Below are 6958 nucleotides of genomic sequence, written 5' to 3' on the forward strand. Positions count from 1 at the left end.
TTAAATAAAAAAAAAACAACACTACAAAATAATTTTTTATTTTTATTCAAATATCAAATTAAAAACGACACACAATTTTTTTATTTTTATTTAAATAACAAATTAAAAACATTGTTTTTAATTTATTATTTATGTGGATTTCTTTTAGAATTATTTTAGTTGTAAATAATAAATAAAAAAACTAATTAAAAAACAACAAACTGTAAGCCAAACCATAGAACTGACAACCGCCGGCAAGAATGATCTCGGATTGACAGTATCTTGTGTTCTTTATCCAATTTGATCTTGATGTCGAGCCTGGTGTTGTCACCTTCTCCCAACACATTCTTGTCTGTGAGAGCCATAAATCTGATTTTATCCAAAGCATAAGAGGCATTTGAGATGAGTTCTCGCAAGAAGATATCCTTGTTGCTGTAGAGAGAGTTGATGAGGATGTCCATCTTAGCAAGCTTTGAAATGACTCCAATGTTGTCAGAAACATGATGTGATTTTTCTGTCATGGGTTTTCAAAATAATAGAATTCTCCTTCTATTTCAATCTCTTCCCCCAACTTTGCAGCATCAAGGTAAGAGACATTGATTTCAACAGAAACACCTGACGATTTCGCTCCTGTGCAGCAGACCCTATAATATCAACAAATGCAGCAATGGCTCCTCCATGCAGAAAATTTCCAGAGTTCACAAGGCGTGCAGGGACTCTGAGACTCTAGCTTGGCAGGTGACCTTGACGGGCACATTGGGTAAAATCAAATCGCAAGGCAGAGCAAGATCCTTGGTGTTCTCCTCGTTTATCACTACAAGCCGAGACCCGGCAGCACCCTTGCAGTAAAAGAAATCGGATATCAGACGTAACATCGAAGCCCCGGCCAAGTGCCTGAATGGAATTCAAAGCCGTAATTAAAGCAGGCGCATTCTCCGCCATAACAAAATCCACAAAACCATCCCTGTTTACGATTCCTAAAGCCTCGATATGGAATTGGCGCGATCTATCCCAAATTTTGTGAACTGAATCCTAAACTGGCGCGATCTTCTCCTGAACTGGCGTGATCTTCTCCATGAATCTTCAACAATAAGCTCGTCGACACCCCAATCTTCGTAACTTCCATCCGGCAAATATCGGTGAATCATAAAAGGAATCTTCCTCTCTCTGAGTTCTTTCATTGCAATCTCCAGTGGATCAGTCTCGCCTTCAAGTTCAACCATGACAGGCGCATTCATGCTGATCTGCAATGCTCGGGTGCCTAGTATTCTAGCACGCTCATATTTGGTCATGAACTTCGAGGTTTTCCGGGGTTTAGCGATCGGCTGTTCCTGTTCTGCAGGTTCTTTATCGGCCCCTCCAAGCGTATCAACGGGAACTTCTTCGTGTTCATCTTCCTCTGCAGCTACCTCTTCCTCAATATCAGGTTCGGGAGGCTCCTCTTCGTATCTGACATCTCCTCCGTCGAAGTCATTGTAGTCCTCGTCCGCCATGGCTGAGTTCGAGAGCTGTGATCACAACATAGCAAACACAGGACAGCTCACGTTATACTGCGTATATAGACTGCCTTTGACTTCAAAAATATCGACCTTGCAGGTTTAAATTGTGATGGCCCTTGTGAGGGTGAGCAATCGCGATTGTCGTAGGTATATTGTCAAACAACATTTTTAAGCACCGGCCATGACGTTCATGGACGACTTCATCAACAAGATTGCGTCGTTGCCTTCTGATCTGAACCGTTGTTATGAACTTATGCGTGAATTAGATCAACAATTACAAGGGCTGTAAAGGCACAATGAACAACGATGTGAAGGCAACGCATTTAGTTTGAAAGGTTATTTTTTCATTATTTTTTTTAAGTTTTTTTTAATAAATAAAATTAATGAAATTAAACCTATATCTAATAAAAAATGGTTAGTTTGATTGGTTAGTTTCCAAAAAGTTGTTTTTTTTTTTAATATTTTGTGTTTTTTTTAATATTTTGCATTTTTTTCAAAAAGCTGTTTTTTTAAAATGTTTTGCATTTTTAAATATCTAAAAAAAACAAGGAAAAAGAAAAAAAACAAGTTTTTTTTTTTTTTTTTTTTTTAAACACAAAAGAAAATGGTTAAAATTTTTTAATATCTAAAAATAACAAAAACAAAATGGTTAGTTTTTTTTTTTTTAATAATAATAATATATGTTATGATCAATATAGTATTATTATTTTGTGGAATTTGTTTTTTTTTTTTTTTTTTTTAAATCTAAAATTAAAAACTAAATTTTTATTTTTTAAAAATCTAAAACTAAAAAACTAAATGTTTTATTTTTTTTTTTTAAATCTAAAATTAAAAAACTAAATTTCATCTAAAAATTTAAAGATGTTTTTTTTCATTCACAAAATTCTTGATTGTCTTTTTGCAAATTAGTTCTCCAGCAAGAGTATTTTTATTTGAACAAAATCAATAGACTTTCTGATCTTCCTGATCGCACGAAGCGCAGGAAGAGAGCATACTAATCGATTGATTCGTTTTTATTCATGCAGGGGGGTTTCAAAAAGGATTGAATTTAAAACTAGCTAAATATTAAAACTTCAAAAAAAAAAAAACTCAAACTTAAACTCCTTTGTGAAGAGCCTGCTGTCACCAGGGTTCACAAATTATTTTACCTAAAGAAAAATACTAGTGCTAAATTAAATTTCTAATGCCTAATCCCTTAGCACCATCCCCGGCAACGGCGCCAAAATGTTGGACAATTTATTGGGCTTAAATTGCTGCATTAAATTATCAACCAGGGAAACTCGTAAGCTTGTGATGATGCCAACAAAATATATGCAGGAGTAGGCAACTAACTCTATGTCTAGCTAAATTATTTACGATTCAATATAATATGCAAGGGAAGAGGCTCCTAACTAAGGAGGTCCTGGTTGTCCTTCCCTACAGTATCATAGAGAAATCATTCATAAAACCGGAAACTTGAAATAAAGACAAGAGAATGAACTTTAATTGTTGTTCAGATTCAAGTAGAGAGAGAGACTAACTTAGTCTCTTGATTGTCCTCTCATGTACTAATCCAAACTAAACTAAGATTCATTCACAAGCATAAGAAATGAAATGACTTGAAACATAAAAGCACAAAAGAATGAATTTCAATTACCATATAAATCAATGGAGAGAGAGCCTAACTTAGACTCTTGGTTATCTCCTCATATGATACTTGAAACATAAAAGCAAAAGAATGAATTCCAATTATCATGCAAATCAAATAGAGAGAGAGAGCCTAACTTAGACCCTTAGTTGTCCTCTCATATGTTGATTAGATTCTAATTTAAAACTCATCCATCAATCACAAACAAATCCTCAAACATCTAAACAGGTAAATGAAATAAGATCTAATATGAAATAAAATGTTTCTCTCATCCTTTTAGAGTGAGCTCAATTCTCTTAAGAACAAGACAAATTATTCCATATACTACATTAAGGAAAATTAAATCTAAAACTACATAATGGAAATATATATAAAACTTATATCTAAAACTACATAATGAAAATATATGTAAAATGAAGCTTTATTCTATTCCATCATAAGTTGGATACAATGCTCTAAGAGTCCTCCCCTTGGAATGGAGGAGGTACTCCTATTTATACAATGGGATGAGATAACAAACTCATAATGATGATCCACTAATCTCTCTTTAGTTCCATACATTTCTCAACCATCTAGACACATAACCCTATCCTCCATGATTTCCTCCATGAGGTCCATGATCTTCTCCATAAGATCATGATCTTTTCCATGAGGCTTATCTTATCAAATTCGAATTTGATCATTCAAGGCCACATAAAGATGCCCTGGAAGCTTCCTTTGTACCTACACATATCAACAAACTCATTCTAATTGTTAGGTATAGGTATAAGCATATTATTTTCTAAAGTTTAGCCATAAATTCACTTAAAAATGTTAAGAATTAATAAACTTTGGAAAAGCATAGTTATAACCCAATAATGAGGTAAATGTAATGATGTGGAGGTGGAATGGAGGTGGAATGGAGGTGACATGAAGGTAAAGTGTGAAGATATTGGTGAATAATGGAGTGAAAATAGGGGCCATTTTGAGGCCCAACACAGACCATTGCATACATTAAGCTTCCAACTACTAATTGTTGTGGGGGAAAATGCCTATGCAGGACGATCCTATCCACCTAAGGTGTGACAGTGCCTTAGCAACAAACAGAGACAGCTATTCTAGTATTCTTCCTTTATGAATTAAGAATGAAGAGAGATGGATGGACTAACCGGTGTCTTCCGTTTGTCCTTCGATCCGGTTTCTCTTCTCTTTGAGAGTTCCCAGCTACTTGCCTTCTCGCTCACCCAGCTTCAACAGGTCTCTGCAAGATCACAAGAAGAGAACACTACACAAAGACATAGATTCATATTCATAACTAGTTCAGGATTAGAAATAAACTAAACATACTAATGCAATCATACATCAAAGATACATCAGTATATAGGAGAAACCAAGATAGCTTTATTGATGAATAACAAGGTTCAGGAAGAGATACAACCTAGAGGGCTCCAATCCAGCATCTCCTTCCCAGCAAATGGAATTCCTATCTTCACCCCCTTCAAAGCATTAAGCACCCAATGATTCCAGTCTCAAATCAACAACAATTCTTTGCAATAACAAAATTCCAGCCCCCTTAGATCTCATGGAGGAGAGATCCATATATAGATGTTTGGAGAGAGGATGAGTCAGCTTGAGATCTGACTAGTGTCCTCTCCCTCTGTCAGTTCTTGCTTCCACTTGGAGATTGAGAGCCTCTTACTCATCACTAGTCGAATTCACTGAGGCAAGTGTCATTGAGCAAGATTCTGGAAGCTTCCAGGGTCTTGACACCTTGATGAATGAACTTTCCATTTGTCGATTCTCGCTCAGCGCACCCTGGTAGTGCTTCTACCTGCGTTGCAGTGCAGGTAGCCAGTGTTGACTTTGCATTTCAGCGCAGACAGCTAGTGGAGCCACTGAATTGATCCTGAATTGACTTGTTTTTGAGTTGTTTCTGGTGGAGAACTTCTGTGAATTGTTGTGGTTTGTTAGCCTTGTTCCTCTAGGGGTAGGAACAACATGTTTAGGGACTTTGGATCCCTTAGGTTATGGACATTTCATGCTTAATGTTGTAAGGCACAAAAATGTCTATAACAGTTTCCCCCTAAAGTATGAGGCCGTTTATCGGGTGAAATGCTTTATCAAGAGGATCCGAAGTTCATTCATTGCTGGGAGGAGACCTGTAATACAATACAATACAATACATTATTTTTCATACTGCTTTCATGATCTGCCTGAGGCGGGCATTCCCATGCTCATCTTTATAAATTCATTTTTCTGTACATAGAACAGACAATCGTCTGATGGTAGACTGATAATTTTGATGAAATTATCATCCTTTGGGTAGGATGATTATCTGCTGCAATGATGTACATGTCAATGCCTTTATTTTTTCCTGAATATATATCACAGCCCGGATGGATGAAACTAGATCCGGGGTCTTCAAACTCATTCGATCTTCACTCTAAGTACAAGTCGATCCATGTGAGAAATGTTCTGAAGTCGAACATGGAAAGACATCGCTTGACTACCAGTCAATGAGGTAAACCGTTAACAAGTGCGAGAGGAATAATCGATAATGATAATGACCCTCAAGGTACTGCAGTACAATTCACGTGGTGTGAATAAAGGACTTGGCGTCGAACACCACGCAAAATCTTTCGGTCGAAGGTCATTGATGTATACCTGTCGCCGGAAGTGAGAAACTTGCCATTGAGGCATGCAAGCTTCAAAGTACTGAAGGGGTTGTTCCTAGATCAACTTCTTGGATAATGAGCTGATGTCGACAAGAAGCGATCCGTCAAAGGAGGGCCTTAATGAATCCCACATCAATGACACGGAACGGAGCTAAAGATTTTGATGGAGGTGAAAACGATCTGTGACATATGATTCAGGGTGGCGGTCATGAAAGGATGAAGGATAATGTACGGCAGTGGATGGGACATGGTTGACTTTTCTGAACGACTTCTCTTGAACATATGGCGACACTGATGCGATGGATCGGTAGCATTACCCCAAATATGGATGGTATGGTGAGACCATGGTGGTGTGACCGGTGAATGAAACAACCCAACCCGATTGTGGTACGGAGGAAAAGTGTCATGTTCAAGAGCGACTTGCTACCATCAAAGTTTTCTTGAGTTTCTCCCAATTTTCCCCAGTCATTGCTGACCAGTACCTCTTTATTTTTGTCAAGCTTGAGGAGGATAACATATGCTTGTTCTATAACTTGCCCTTCGGGCAAGCCCATCGCTATGTTTTAACGAGCCTAGCGATAGTGAAACTCGTTCTCGTCTAAAGACAAGTTTGTCGCTATTTAATGATTTTAACGAGTCTAACGACAAAGATAACTCAGTCCTTTTCATTTTTAGAGAGTCTGAAAAGGTACATAAAGTTAACTCCAAAAGTCCTTTTTTGTCATCTAATCCCTTAAGTCCGGAAAAGTATAAAACAATACAGAAGGGATGAGTTTTCGATAGTTTTAATGAGCCAAACAAAACAAGCGCTCGATCTTTTTGTGCAATAATCCCTCAGGTCCAAAAAGATTAAATTCTAGAGGAGGGATAGCACTTCCTGTCCCTTTAATGAGCTGGAAGGCCAAGGACTCGGCAATCTTTTCATATTTTACGAGTCAGATGAAAAGAGCTTAAAGAAGACTCATCTTTTGAGGAACGAGTGATAAAACGGGTTAGCAACTGATTCCAAGTACAGGTTGGAATTTTCCAATCATGGCAGTGTCACAAGGATGGCTAGTGAAATCACTCTTCGCAGCTGTTCCTCAAAATGGGTAAACACTCATATGGAGGTGAACGATCGGCCAATGGAAAAGTGGAGGTGACGGTGCAAACACGACCAAGGCTTTAACGGCTGATGATATTACATTCACTGTGGTTAT

The 6958-nt window shown here is 37.4% G+C and overlaps 1 pseudogene; it reads right to left on the reverse strand.

Moving 5' to 3' along the window:
- Nucleotides 1-677: 677 nt before the first annotated feature.
- On the reverse strand, nucleotides 678-1608 carry LOC149167987 (DNA-directed RNA polymerases II and V subunit 6B pseudogene; annotated as a pseudogene).
- Nucleotides 1609-6958: the final 5350 nt, after the last annotated feature.

The sequence above is a fragment of the Pinus tabuliformis genome, chromosome 5_1 (assembly GCF_031772625.1).
Source record: "Pinus tabuliformis cultivar Carrire ecotype Pingquan chromosome 5_1, CPIR1, whole genome shotgun sequence".
Lineage (NCBI taxonomy): Eukaryota > Viridiplantae > Streptophyta > Pinopsida > Pinales > Pinaceae > Pinus > Pinus tabuliformis.